Source organism: Eleginops maclovinus, chromosome 10 (genome assembly GCF_036324505.1).
Source record: "Eleginops maclovinus isolate JMC-PN-2008 ecotype Puerto Natales chromosome 10, JC_Emac_rtc_rv5, whole genome shotgun sequence".
NCBI classification, from domain to species: domain Eukaryota; kingdom Metazoa; phylum Chordata; class Actinopteri; order Perciformes; family Eleginopidae; genus Eleginops; species Eleginops maclovinus.
This window is the reverse complement of record NC_086358.1, coordinates 935,179-949,701: the sequence shown is the minus strand read 5'-3', so window position 1 is coordinate 949,701 and position 14,523 is coordinate 935,179. Positions and strand designations below refer to the sequence as shown.

The 14,523-nt window shown below is 44.7% G+C and overlaps 1 protein-coding gene across 3 annotated transcripts in view; it reads left to right on the top strand.

Moving 5' to 3' along the window:
* The window catches only part of LOC134871421 (glutamate receptor ionotropic, delta-1-like), a 139,070-nt gene that overhangs the window by 60,926 nt on the left and 63,621 nt on the right, over positions 1–14,523 (top strand). Inside the window, exons 1-2 of one of the 3 annotated variants that reach the window (XM_063894205.1) lie at positions 13,865–13,977; positions 14,075–14,259. The exons of 1 other annotated variant lie outside the window; for it this stretch is intronic. The gene's annotated coding sequence lies outside the window, so the exon portion shown is untranslated. Of the gene's footprint in view, positions 1–13,864; positions 14,260–14,523 lie in introns of those variants that run through there. One more of the 3 variants, XM_063894204.1, reaches the window with a different exon arrangement.

Sequence of the window (14,523 nt, the reverse complement as noted above, 5' to 3'; positions counted from 1 at the left end):
GGGGTCTGCTCTAATTTAGTAGCATAATGCAGACCATCATTACAACCATTGGAACAGCAGAACAGAAGACAGACAGGAAGTAAACACTAAAGGGAACAGCAGAAGAAGACAGACAGGAAGTAAACACTAAAGGGAACAGCAGAACAGAAGACAGACAGGAAGTAAACACTAAAGGGAACAGCAGAAGAAGACAGACAGGAAGTAAACACTAAAGGGAACAGCAGAAGAAGACAGACAGGAAGTAAACACTAAAGGGAACAGCAGAAGAAGACAGACAGGAAGTAAACACTAAAGGGAACAGCAGAAGAAGACAGACAGGAAGTAAACACTAAAGGGAACAGCAGAAGAAGACAGACAGGAAGTAGACACTAAAGGGAACAGTAGAAGACAGACAGGAAGTAAACACTAAAGGGAACAGTAGAAGAAGACAGACAGGAAGTAGACACTAAAGGGAACAGTAGAAGAAGACAGACAGGAAGTAAACACTAAAGGGAACAGCAGAAGAAGACAGACAGGAAGTAAACACTACAGGGAACAGCAGAAGAAGACAGACAGGAAGTAAACACTACAGGGAACAGCAGAAGAAGACAGACAGACAGGAAGTAGACACTAAAGGGAACACAGCTTGTGCTCTGCAGCGTTTAGGGACTGGTTAATGGAAGATAAAACGAGGCCAGGTGTTTACAGCTAACGGAGCTACAGAAAGGACCTGCTCCTCCCACAGAGACAGGGTCAGAGGTCAGGATCAGATAGAGGATCCGTCTTTGTCCAGAGAAGCTCATTACCCCCCCCCCCCCCCATCTTCCTCTTCAATCAGGAGGCGCTGCAGAGCGGCCATCACCATTCATCTCTATTATTGTGAGAAAATGAGCCGTTAAAGGAGCCTCGAGGTACATCAGCTGTTTCTCAAGGTGTTTAAGACGAGGGATTTGAAGTGAAATGACCTTTTTACACGAGGCTGGAGGAAACATTTGAGAACATCAGAAACAGAAGCTGGTTACCTACTGCGGTATGAGATGGTCAGATTGTGCTGTGATTGATTTGCAATGACTTTCTGAAAACGGTGCAGAATTAACTCAAATAAGATGCCTTTCAGAAGCCTTGTCTGTTTCTCTTTAATGCAGCTTGTATTTGTCGCTGCCACCCGCCCCTGCATGCTGGGATGGATTGAGTGGTGCAAAGATATCTGAAAATACTCCAGTTTGTTTAAAAGCCTATTTTTTTTTCATGAAATTGTTCTCATTCTGCAAATTTTACGAATACAAATGAGTGAATGAGAACTAAAGATCCTATTTTGACCTCAGGTTTCAATTGGATGAACTGTAAATGTTTTCTAAGAGAAGACACACACACACACACACACACACACACACACACACACACACACACACACACACACACACACACACACAATGGGCGTACATGCATGAGAACAGCCGACCTTCTGTGATAGAAACAGGAACATGAGGGAGTTGATATTTTGACTGATGAATGAATTAATAGCGAGTTGGGCTTTTAAAAAATAAGGGCGGATAAATAATGGAGCAGTCCATTCAGCTGCAGACCCTCACAGAGCACAGGGAGTAATTCTCCGTCCTGTGAAAAGGCTGAGATGGTAAACGTGTTTTCGGTCTGAAAATGAGGCTGAAAAACATGTTTATTACGTCAACAACGAAAACGAAACACGTGCTGCGGAAAAAATAAAGTCCATGCAGAGAATAAGTGATGCTCTTTAACCCGGGAGGAGAAAGGCTTCCAGAAAGAGAGTTATATCAGAGAGGGATATTAGGAGAGGGATGCAGATATGATGCTCCAAAATAAAAATAAGAGAAAGGAAAAGAACTGCAAAAATTAAAACCATTTAAATTGATTATTCTTTTGCTGAATAATCAAAGTGTTTGTAAATGTATAAAACATGTTGACATTAGATCAATCTGAAGATTAAATCAATTAGAATAATTAACTTAAATAAAAAAAGGGTCCTCAGGAATCTTTATTCAGCTTAAAGAAATATACAGTATTCATAATAAATACGCTTTAATAATGAAGTGATAGTAAGCAGACAGTCTGAAAGAGTTTGTCTCTTTGCTCGGTGATTATAAACGGTCAGAGCTGAGTGCATGGTGACGTCAGCAGTGTGATGGAGATCATAAATAACAATAAGTTTCTTTAATTGTGTCGTTGCTCTTTGGAGGACGCTGCACATAATGCCTGTTTTATTTCCTTTAGACATCCCTGATTAATCGCCGCCATAACAAAGTGTTGGAACGCCCCCCGCGGCAGATGTTCAATGAGCCGGCGTCGGTGCAGTTTTATCACCTGGAGATGATTCCAGACGTTAGCATGACTCTCCAGCACAGAGAATCACCAAACCTCCTCCGTACGTGCGTAAATCAGGCGTGTAACGGGCATAGAGCGCCTGTGTGGCCGGTTGTTTAGGATCTCTGGCTGCGAGGAGCCTCAAGGTGAGAGTGTGTGAGGCTCATTTGCTGCACAGCAGAGTGAGCAAACTGCAGATTCACACGTGCATCTAAACGTTCTTTACACTAAAGGAAGGCATAGAGATGTTATCCACGCCTCGCTGTGTGATGGTACTTCCTGTTAAAGCTCTTACTCTGCATAGCCTCGCCAGCTTTATCAACCTTTACTTGTAGAGGAAGCTGCTTTTAAAGCTTTCAATTGAACTGCTATAACTGTTTTCAGGTGAGAACCTAGGTATGTTAATGTTAAACACACGGATATTAGAGAGTTCTCAGTGCTGTGAGGAGCTGCTGCTGTGTGAGCTCAGCCTACTGCTAACCGAGCTAGTTGTAAAGATGGTTAGCTAAGGTATGCTGGGTTGATAGATCGGGAACGCTTGCTGGGTTTACAGATAGAAAGATTGATAGATAGATATGGCTGATGTTCCCGAGCTAGCTTGTTAGATGGGTAGCTAACGTTAGCTCGCTATATTTGCAGATGAGGTGAACAGACACCGAAATGTGGACGAGAGAAATATCTGAATCGTGCAAAAACCTGAAAATATCTGAAGGAAGTATTGTGGGGCTGCAGGGAAATCCCGGCCTCCTAACAGTACTCACACACACACACACACACTCACACTCACACACACACACACACACACACACACACACACACACACACACACACACACACACACACACCACCCTCTAGCCTCCAGGTGTGTGTTGACGTCTGAAATATATGTTTTAAATACCTATCAAACTCTCCATGGATTGATTGACGTCCTCACCCCCAGCCCACACTCACTCACCTCACAGGCAGGTACAGACTAATTGATGTACGCACGCACACACGCACACACACACACACACACACACGCAGTTTGTCCCATGCCAAGCAGGTAATAGTGTGATTTTTCACGGCGGCTCTGCACCGCCCTCATTAATCTCCCTAATGGAGGGGAAGTTTTAATCACGTTTCCTCTCTCGGTTATTCTCTGAGGGTTTAAGAGAGATATCTGATCGGCACGCAGGTCAATACCTGAAGAGAAGAAGGGTAGGAGTGTCCGGATTCAAGTATGCAACGTATAAGTGATATTTAGAGTCTTATAACCCAGAACTCCTAAAACTCAAAGTCAATGGTTTCTAAATGGATTGTTGATTAAATGCTTCCCTATTTATTTTTAGGTTAATTAGAACCAGATGTAGTTACACAAATGAATTGAATAAACCCCACTTTCTGTCACCGAGTTTAGTCGTTACATTTTCTGACAATAAAATGCTAAAAATACATGACCTGCAAATTCATCAGAAATAAATGATTGTACGAAAACAAAAAAAAGACTAAAAGCAAAGAATCAAGAATTTGCACCATTTCTTTTCTGAAATGTTCCGCGGAACGGAAATTGGAAAATTCTCAAAATAAAACGTCAACATTTTAATCAGACCCCAGTCCCTTTATCTGTCCCACAGAGGGGACATGCTCCTTTGTTACAGCAGAAAAGAGCCAAGGACAGCTTAATGTTCCAAACAGGTACGAAAATATAAACAAGGATTACACAATGTGACAGGAACAGCCTGAAACGGACTTTCCTCCAACGCGTTTCCTTTTACTCACTTTGTTGATGACTTGCTTGGCCTTTGATGGCGGGATGGTATACATTCGTTTCCACAAAATAAAATAACAACTTTCCCCAACAAAGAAAACATCCTCTACAGAAGTCAACTCAAATCAAACAAGAGGCGCAAAACTGCAGTAAATGATAACCAGCTGAGGGGGGGGCTCCCTTTCTTTCTCTGTATAGGCTTCACTAACTTTCCCGGTTAAAACACGGAGCCTGGACAGCTTGCCATTTCTGTCTCTTTAGAGAACCATGCACCTTGGGAATTGTAGTCCCGTATGCTGTGTGGACTACAGACGCACTGATCAGGTTTATAAAAACTCAACTCTGGCTCTGGTTTCATTCAATCAGAAATGCTGGGTAACGTGAGTGTGATTTGAACAGAAACATAGCTTCATATTCATCTGTAATCAGGCACGAAAACACTCAAACTCATTGTCTGGTTTTTTTCTGCCCCTCTTTATCCCCATTATCTCTTTCATTTCAGACGCACTCACACACACTCAGATGGCGTCCAGTTGGAGCGGAGCGGCCATTTTGGCTCTGCCGGGGGAATCAATGGCCCATTCTGCCTCTGGACATATTGTGCCGGAGAGCTAATCAGCCAACCAGGCCCCTTAATGGAGGCAACACACACACACACACACACACACACACACACACACACACACACACACACACACACACACACACACACACACACACACACACATATTCCAACGTTATTCCAGAGTGAGCAGGGCCCGGAGAGCTGCCGGTGAAAGCAGTAAAGAGAGGCTGAATTTCTCCACTGGATCGTGGCGTTGCATACAAATGTGCACGGAGTCCCTGCAGTTGCATCACAGGTTTCCTAGCAACAACGTGCAGCCTTAACACGCCGGAGGACGGTCCGTGCACGGAGGAGATGTCGCATCTCCGGGAGTTTTTAATCTTTTGAAAACCCTCGCATTCACAGCCGGCAGCGAAACGTCCAATTTTCAGCAGAGACACAAAGATGGAGGAGCTTAGAGGAATTAAAGGGGAGGCAGTGGGAGGCAGTGGGAGGCAGATCTCAGCGGTGCACACTTCTTACTTAACGCCACAGGTGTGTGTGTGTGTGTGTGTGTGTGTGTGTGTGTGTGTGTGTGTGTGTGTGTGTGTGTGTGTGTGTGTGTGTGTGTGTGTGTGTGTGTGTGTGTGTGTGTGTGTGTGTGTGTGTGTGTGTGTGTGTACTGTACATTTTCTGTAATTTTTTATTACAAACTGGAGGAAATTGGGATTTTTTGGGACTATTTTCAGTGGCGGATTAATCTGTATTTTGTCCTTGATTTACTATTTGTGTTGCAGCAGTAAGTGTGTGTGGGATTGAGTCAAGATAAACCAGAATGTGTGTGTCTGTGGCGCTGGGGTCCGCCTGTCGTCCCATCTGCATATTATAATTGAGGTCGAAAGCCTCCTCGGTCAGAACCGGTCTGTATGTGTTTGCTGCGCCTCCTCTCGCCGTCATTATGCATCGCCTCACTCTGTATGCAAACGAAATGACAGCCGGGCCTCGGACCCCCGCCGCCGAGTTTGTGCATGGAGGCCGGGCTCCTGCAGGCGGATCGATAACTCCAACGATCCCCGCGATGTCTGTCTGAGATGTTTGGTAATGACCCTCGCTGCCGCCGCCACGCTCCTATGAATAAATCCAGCCGATGAATGCAGAAGTGGTTTCGGGGTTGTGATTGGACTCAGCGGAGTTTGGGATTCAAGGGGGAGTTATTTTCAGTCCCAGCGGTTCATCTTAATGCAGCAACAAGTGAGTTTACTTTCAGAGAAAAACAAACCAAAACTAAAGTATATCAAGGTGCAAAAACAAGTCAGAGAGTACAGAAGTCCATCTTCTCCCGCTTTTCCGTCAGGGTCGCGGAGGTAACAGCTCAGCTGCAGCTCAGCTCCAGCTCAGCTGCAGCTGTATAGAAGTCTATGAGAAAGTTACGCTGTGTGTGGATCAGTTAGTACTTATTTAAATGCAACAACAAGTTATGTGTCCATACACTCTATCCACTCTTTTATAGCTCAGAAAAAACCTGAAATAGTATCCTGAAAACAAATCCACAACAAAACGTACAATCAAGTGCACAAATAAGTCAGATTGTAAAGAAGTCTACAAGAAAATGACCCTCTGTGTTGATCAGCTGGTGATTATTTTGGGTCCAACTTGTACATTGGAATGCAGTTAGTTAGTTTAGTTACTTTTCCCGTGTATTTTTTGGTTGTTTGGTTGCTTATCATGGGTCATTTTAACATGTGGGTTTCAGTTATTTTATATTGTATAGAAGACTATGAGGAAATTACACCGCTTTGAACATTTTCCTGATGAGCTAATGAACTCATATTTCAATCACAATTGTCCATTTTATTGCAGAAACAAGTGGCTTTACTAATATTACTTGTGTGCTTTTGTTTTCTTGTCACGGAAACTTGTACTGATAGCCGTGGAGTTCTGCAGAGTCATCCATGCAGAGGTGGAGAGTTTTGGCTGTGACTTTTGTAGAAATGATGATGAACGACCTATAGAGAGAAAGCTAGCCTCAATTCCCATCCTCTATTTAGGCCAGCTGCAGGATAACACATTTGATGAATGATAACAGACTTCTCACACTGCTCCTAAAAGAGAGATTTTCCATTTAGCACAAGAGCCGTAACGATGGTCTGTGATCAGGTCCGGTTATCAGTTTCATCCCAAATGAAATCAGAGCTTTGTGCAGATCACTCAAGTTCTTCCACACCAAACTAAGGACTTAGTTTTTCTTAAATAAGAGGCTTTCTCACGACCAGGAAAAAGGTTGAGGTACAATAAGAAGGTCCGATTGTATAGATCACCCTTCTTCTCAGTTGATTAATAACCTCAGACAACATTTTCCTGATGAGGTTATGGTCTTTAAGTCTTCTTCAATACAGCATGATAATCATTTAGTAAATGAACTCAAAAGACGTTGGTAATCTGAAAAAATAGATCATTTTGAAGAAATACTCGGAAATTCCAAAAAGTCGAAATTTGGAAAAGAAATCTGAAGTTTGAAAATAAAATCAAAAGGAAACAGGCAGAGAAGAAGTGTGATTTTTAAGGAGGATGATGAGGGCCAGATGTAAAATCAGTTAGGATCTTAAAGCAGATTCAGGCAGAAGGCGTACAGATTCAGGCAGAAGGCGTACAGATTCAGGCAGAAGGCGTACAGATTCACGTTTAAAGTATCAGCCTAAAGAACAGAGCAGTTCATAGGCTGAGGAAGACTTCATCAGGCGGTTGGCCTTGGAGAGGTCTTGCATTCCCTCGTGGTTCAGTCACATGTTGGTGTCCAGCCTCTGGCACAATGATGTAGACAAACCTGGTTGTTAATCAGCCTCTCTAACGGCTTCACACAAAGTCAAAGGAGAAATGTCGAGACTTCCGGTATGAGGTGTGCTGAGTAGACGCATAGGCAGCTGGCTCGCACGACTTTGAGTGTAGTTTACCTTTAAAGCCTCTCCTTTTAAGGAGACTGGTATAACGGTACCGACTATTTCTTACGTCTCGACTACGGGAGAGTGGTGTGTTTTCGTCACTGTTTGTATTTTTGTATTGTATCTGTGCTACTGCTACTATAGTCTACAGTGTTAGACCCAGACAAGTGCTTTATTCCCACTCTTTGGCGTTGAGCTGTGAGCGCCGATGGGCGGGGACACTCAGAGGCAACATTTCCACTCACACAATCCCATCATATGATTACTAGTGCAGTCTCCTTCTCTGCACCAAGTGGTGCTGTTCGATTTACTAGTTGGAATGTTAGAGGCCTGAACTCTCCTGCTAAGCGCAACAGAGTGATTAACCATCTTAAAACCCTTAACACTAGAATAGCCTTCTCACAGGAGACTCGCCGTAAGCCCTGGATCACGTTAAACTTCATAGAGGTTGGGTGGGGCAACTTTATCACTCCTCATTTTCAAGCAAAGCAAGTGGGGCGGCTATTCTGATTCATAAATCAATCCCCTTCTCAATGTCCACTGTCATTTCAGACCCTAATGGACGTTTTGTAATTGTTACAGGCAAACTTGGAGCCAATAACCTGGTGTTGGCAAATGTGTATGTCCCAAATTGGGATAACGAGAACTTTTTAAAGAACTTTTTTTTCTCTCTCCCTGACCTAAACTCTCACCGGCTTATCCTTGGTGGTGACTTCAACTGCTGTCTCGACCCCTCGCTTGATCGTTCATCTAGCAGGCCTTGTGCTCCATCTAAATCCTCTCCAGTTATCCAGCTGTTCCTGGAACAGTATGCCGTCTCAGACGCCTGGCGCTTCTTTAACCCTAGCACCAAGCAGTTCTCATTTTTTCCCCTGTCCATGGCATTGATAGTGAACTCCTCTCCTCTGTCACGTCGTATTCCTACAATCCCATTGTAATTTCAGATCATGCAACCTGGTCATGGATGTCTCCTTCCCAGGCAGATCGCTTTCCCGCTCTCCCTGGCGCTTTAATTCTCCAGATGTATCTGCAGCAGCTATAAGGGAGTCATGTAAAGCTTACTTAAGAGGTGAAATAGTATCTTACTCCGCCTATAAAACAAAGATTGCTCGGGAAAAGAAAGTCTCTCTCTCCAAGGACATAGCAGAGCTGCAGTCAAAGTGTATAGACACACCTGATGCAGAACTACTGAAGAACTACTCACAAAGAAAGCAGAACATGACATTCTGGCCTCCATTGAAACGTCGGAGTCCCTTTTAAAAACACCTCATACTTACTATGAGTTTGGAGATAGACCATGTAAATTGCCCGCTCACCAAATTCGGCAGTCCTCCTCATCAATGCACATCAACCACATTGACACAGATATTGGAATAACCCTCAATCCATTAATAACCAGTTCAGAGACTTTGATGCTTCACTATACTCCTCTGAGTGCCTAAATAGCGAAACGCAATACGAACACTTTTTTAGTTCCTTAGATATCCCTTCCATCAACTCTGAAGTGGCATGTAGTCTGGATGCACCGTTCACATTAACCGAACGTAGGAGTGCTCTAATGCTTATGCAGAATGGGAAATGCCCTGGCCCTGACGGCTTCCCTACCGAACCCTGTCCCCACTGCTACTCAACATGTTTAGTGAATCGCTGCAAAGAGGCACACTCCCTCTCACGCTACGTCAGGCTACTATCTCTGTTATCTTGAAAAAGGATAAAGACCCTCTGTCCTGTAGTAATTACCGCCCTATCTCTCTTCTTTGTACAGATGTCAAAATACTGGCTAAAATACACGCCAGACATCTAGAGTGTGTCCTTCCAAATACCATCGCCGCAGACCAAACAGGGTTTCTAAAGAGCAGACATTCCTTTCACAATATCAGACGACCGTTTGATATTCTGTATTCACCCACAACCTCTGACAACCCTGAGCTGGTCATTTCAATGGATGCTGAAAAGGCATTTGACCGTGTGGAGTGGCCCTACCTGTTTTGCACCTTGAAACGTTTTGGCAATACATTTATATCATGGATTAAGCTTTTGTATACATCCCCTCTTGCTTGTGTCCGCACAAATAATGACTATTCTGACTATTTCTCCCTCAAGCGTGGTACCCGACAGGACTGCCCACTCTTTCCATTACTGTTTGCCCTTGAACCTCTAGCAGTGGCCCTCAGGTCCGGTCAGATGCAGGGCATCTCAAGAGGCGACATAGAACATAAGGTATCCCTGTACGCCGATGACCTCTTGGTCTGTCTTTCTTGTCCAGACAAATCTATCTCCCTCGTACTTACTGTGTTGAAAGACTTTGGGCATATCTCAGGTTATAAATTAAATCTGCATAAAGTGAACTTATGCCAGTTAATGCGGCTGCCACAGCCTATCCCCTCTCAAAGCTACCATTCAGAAAGTCTCTGGAGCACTTTAAATATGTGGGTGTCTGTGTAACAAAAAACTATTCAGAACTATTTAGCTGTAACTTCTCCCCTCTCTCAGCCAGGCTATCCCAAGACGTCCACCGGTGGTCACTCTTGCCTCTGTCTCTCGCTGGTCAGATAAATTGTATTAAAATGAATGTGCTGCCCAAGTTCTTGTATCTTTTGCAGTGCATACCTATTGTCCTCCCTAAACCCCTTTTCCACTCTCTACAAAAACCTAAACAGTCCCAGCTCTCCCAGCTTCCTGCTTTATTATGGGCCGCAAACATTAGAAATATATTGCACTGGCGCCAAACCAACAACCAGTCTTCATCATGGCTGCAGGTTGAGGAAGCCTCATGTAGTAGCTCCTCTCTGATGTCCCTGTTGTGCCTCCCCCTGACTTCGTCACCATCTGCACACTCCAGTAGTGTTGTAGTGAAAAGCTGCCTTAGAATCTGGAATCAGTTCAGGCGGCAATTTAGGCTACAGGTAATACCTGTCTTGGCCCCAGTACATTCTAACCCTCTGTTCACTCCGACAGTTAAAGACCAGGCTTTTTTGATCTGGAAAGACCAAGGGTCAATAACAGAGCTTTACATCAGTGGCATATTTGCTTCCTTCGACCAACTCACTCAGGTTTTCAATCTGCAGCGCACTCATTTCTTTAGATACCTGCAAGTCAGAGATTTTGTTGGCAAACATTTCCCTGCCCTCCCTTCCCCTACTCTCACTGATGCCATACTTGATGTTAACCCGAGTCTCAAAGGTTTGATTTCAATACTGTACAATACACTTCTCAAAAGTCAGGCAACAAACCCTGATGCTTTGCGCATTGCTTGGTCTGCAGAGCTTGGTGAGGATATAGGTCCTGCTGCCTGGAAGCATGCCCTGAGTTGGGTCCACTCGTCGTCCGTCTGTGCTCGCCATGACAAATGTCACCAAGGACCAGCCAATCTCAGTCACATGTTCTGGTTCTGCCCCACCCTTGTTCCCTTCTGGACATGCGTTTTGGACTCCCTCTCAGCCATCACATCTGCCAACATTCAGCCTTCACCATTGCTTGCCCTGTTTGGTGTCCTACCCAGTGACCTCTTACTGCCGTCCTATTTCACTGAGCTTGTTGCCTTCTCCCCCCCCCCCCCCCCCGTCTCACTCTCAGTGGATAAAGGATGCGCTTCATGTTATGAGATTGGAGAAAATTAAATACTCCCTTCGTTTCTTAGAACAGAAATTCTATAAAATCTGGCAACCTTTCCTGGATCATGTCTCTCCATATAGACGTTGACCCTGATGTCTAGACTATGGTTCTATTCCCCTATGAACAGTAGCTTGTAGCACAGCAGCTGTTTCTGTTTTATTGTTGTGTTATTTGTTTGTTTCTGTGAGCATATGAGCATGCATGACTTGTATGTAAGTATGTATATGTGAAGGCATGCATGGCCTATATTAGACTACCACTATTACCTGTATCAAAACCCTTTATCCTCTATTTCACTGATACTTCTCTGTAACGGTGGGATGGGGTGGGGGGTGGGGATAAACTGTGTCTTTGATTGTAAAAAAAAAAGGAGAAATGTCCTTCCCTGTAATTAACCATGGACGGTCTGCCAGGAAGCCACGAGTGTTCATCCATCACTCAGAGCATCACAATTAAGCGGAGGTCGGAGTTGAAGTGGGAGAAAACGTGTGAAGGGCGGAAAAATGAGTTTTCTTTGTCCTGTTTTTTCTATAGTCCTCTTTCTGTCACCAATAGCAACAAATCACAACATGTGATGGTTCTTACTTTCTTAACCTTGCTTGAGGGGATTTGAAGAATTCAGTTACGCGCAAAAGTGCGTTAAAGCAGTTTTTCCAGAACTAGTGATGAGCTTCTTGCAGAGAAGTGAAGCAAAGAGTAAAATCAGCATTATGAAGGGTCGAAGGCATGTGGGCGACTCCACATCAGACTCCGTATTAAGAGCGGAACGGAAGCTGATGAGGATCCAAACACAGAGGCAGGGTTTTGTGTTGTCGGCCTCTATGTGCTTTAGTCCTCTACAAAGTTGGGGTTTTCGGCAAGGGCTTTAAAGACAGAGGAAGTTAGGGATAGGATACACCTGTAATCATCCCAGCAGGTGTCAAAGAATCAACAGCTGTAAAGTTAACGCAAGAATAATAAGAATACAAATGTCAGCTTCGTTTATTTCTAGGGAGTTTTAGAGCGCAATTCTGAGACGATCTGTGGAAAGCAATGCATGCTGGTCCACAGACAACAAATTGAAGATGCGTGAGGCCGAGTCCCTTTGTACAACTCAACTGTAATGGGCAGCTTAATTGGCCAAATGTAATCGTGTGTTGTTGGAATGGTAACGATCTTGTGTAATGACGGCTCCTCATATTACAAAAATCTGAAAATCCAAATGGCTCACACACACACACACACACACACACACACACACACACACACACACACACACACTCAGATGTAATGAACTGCCAGCCCCTTCTCCAGTCCTTATTATCATGCAGCCAGACACTTTTACCTGCTCTTTAAAATGGGACACTTCAGTCCCTCTTCAATCTCTATCTCCACTCTCTGACGCCCACCACCCGCCGGTGTAATGGGATGAAGGGACGAGTGGCAGCGGCGGACAATAAAGAAGTGATGGGGGGAGATGGGGGGAGATCTGAGGCTCCTCTTGTCAGAAAGTAAGAGCAACGAGACGCGAGAGAGGGAAGTCATTGATGGAGCAGAAAAGCAAACGGACCGTCAGAGGAATAAAAATAAAACATGTGGAGAGAAGCTGGAATTATCCTCCACACGGGGAGGGGTCTGCACACCCCTTCAGCCCTGATGGATCTCAGAGGGAGCAGAACTGATGGATCTCAGAGGGAGCAGAACGTCTCAGTCACCGTGGCGTTCATAAAATCCATTACAGGAGGGGAGTGAGAGCGGGAGAGAGGGGAGGCAATTTTCTCAGTGACTTATCGCATGAATCAACGTCAGCGGGGGGGGTGAGGCAACAATAGCTTGACTGACACTCGCACGAACAGCTGATTCCAGAACCATCGATAGAGGAACACGCAGCGTGGACTGTGGCTAAGAGGTGGACTTAGTCTCCGACCGGTTCTGAGGCCTCGGGTTCAGCTCTCCTGCTCCTGATAGCTGTCTCCATCTCTTTCCTCCTGATGGCTCCATGCTGGTTCCTGGCTGTCATCATGCGTCCACTGGCCTTTTACTGCTGAGTTCTGTACTCATATTCAGCCGTCCACATCAACTGCACATCTTCTTTCTAACGCCGGCTTCATATTTGGACTTCTTGCCCCCATCATCCCCTGAGCCCCCTCCATTAACCCCATCCCTCCCGTTCTCCAGCAGCTTCACCTGTCAAACACTGAACAGATGTTAAGGTTCTGCTCTCCACAACCTCTGTACCTCTCCTGCACATCAACACCCCCATCGTGGCTTCATTTGTTGGTATTGATCTGTTGCCATTGTTTTCTTAGATACTAAATCAGGTCAGAAGTAGGTTCATTTTCTCCTAGACTTCCATACAACCACACTCATTATTGCATCCACTTTGAAACAGTGTTCAGGATACAGAATTTCAAGTGTAAGTTCCCCTCCCTCTAAAGAAAGATATTGCAGCTTTAAATCACTTCCTTTTTATTCCGGATCACAACAATGACATTTATCTCCGGGAACGACATCACCGAGATGATCACAGCCCTGAAATAAAGACGAGGTGTGTGCAGACAATTACAGGAGGAGGTGTGTGTGTGTGTGTGTGTGTGTGTGTGTGTGTGTGTGTGTGTGTGTGTGTGTGTGTGTGTGTGTGTGTGTGTGTGTGTGTGTGTGTGTGTGTGTGTGTGTGTGTGTGTGTGTGTGTGTGTGGTGTTGGGTGTGATTACGTCGTCCCTTAAAGGTCCCTGTCGTAAAGGCGGCCGGCGTCGTGTTTACTCCCGGAAATGTCACAACGGGGTGACATTCGGAAAGTTTTCTGAGGGGGAAATGTGAGAGCAGCTTCGGTGAAGTGCTTTTCTTTTCTTTTAAATACAGATTAGTTGCTAAACATAGCGGACCCTCACTAGGTTTTTTTCAAAGTGATTTGATTTGTGATTACAGGAGTCACGACTCGTCGGAGCGCCGTGAACACACTGTTAGAGGAGCCCGGGGTTTATAATCAGAGTGGAAACCGTGTGGGAGGAATATTTGATTTAATCATTTTAGAAAGGTTTTTAAAAAAGCCAAAAGTTCAAGAGGCGCTCTTCTGACGGTTTTCAATTCCTCGCCAAAACGATGAACATGAGGTATGTGTGTGAGTGTGTGTAGAGCTGAGGGAGAAAGCCGGGTTTATTTGAGAAATCGATTTTTCTGTGGTTCCATTTGGAAAGATGAAAAATCAGATTTCAGATCTCGGAGTTTTACCTTAAGCACCTGAACGCACCACCAGAGAGGATTCTGGGTACTTTCCCCGCTTGCAGGTGCACTCCCGCCTTTATGTTAAGACTCTTAGAGACAAACAGCTGCTCGGAAATGAAGCGCGCTTTAACATCTTTAGTAGTACTCCTGTT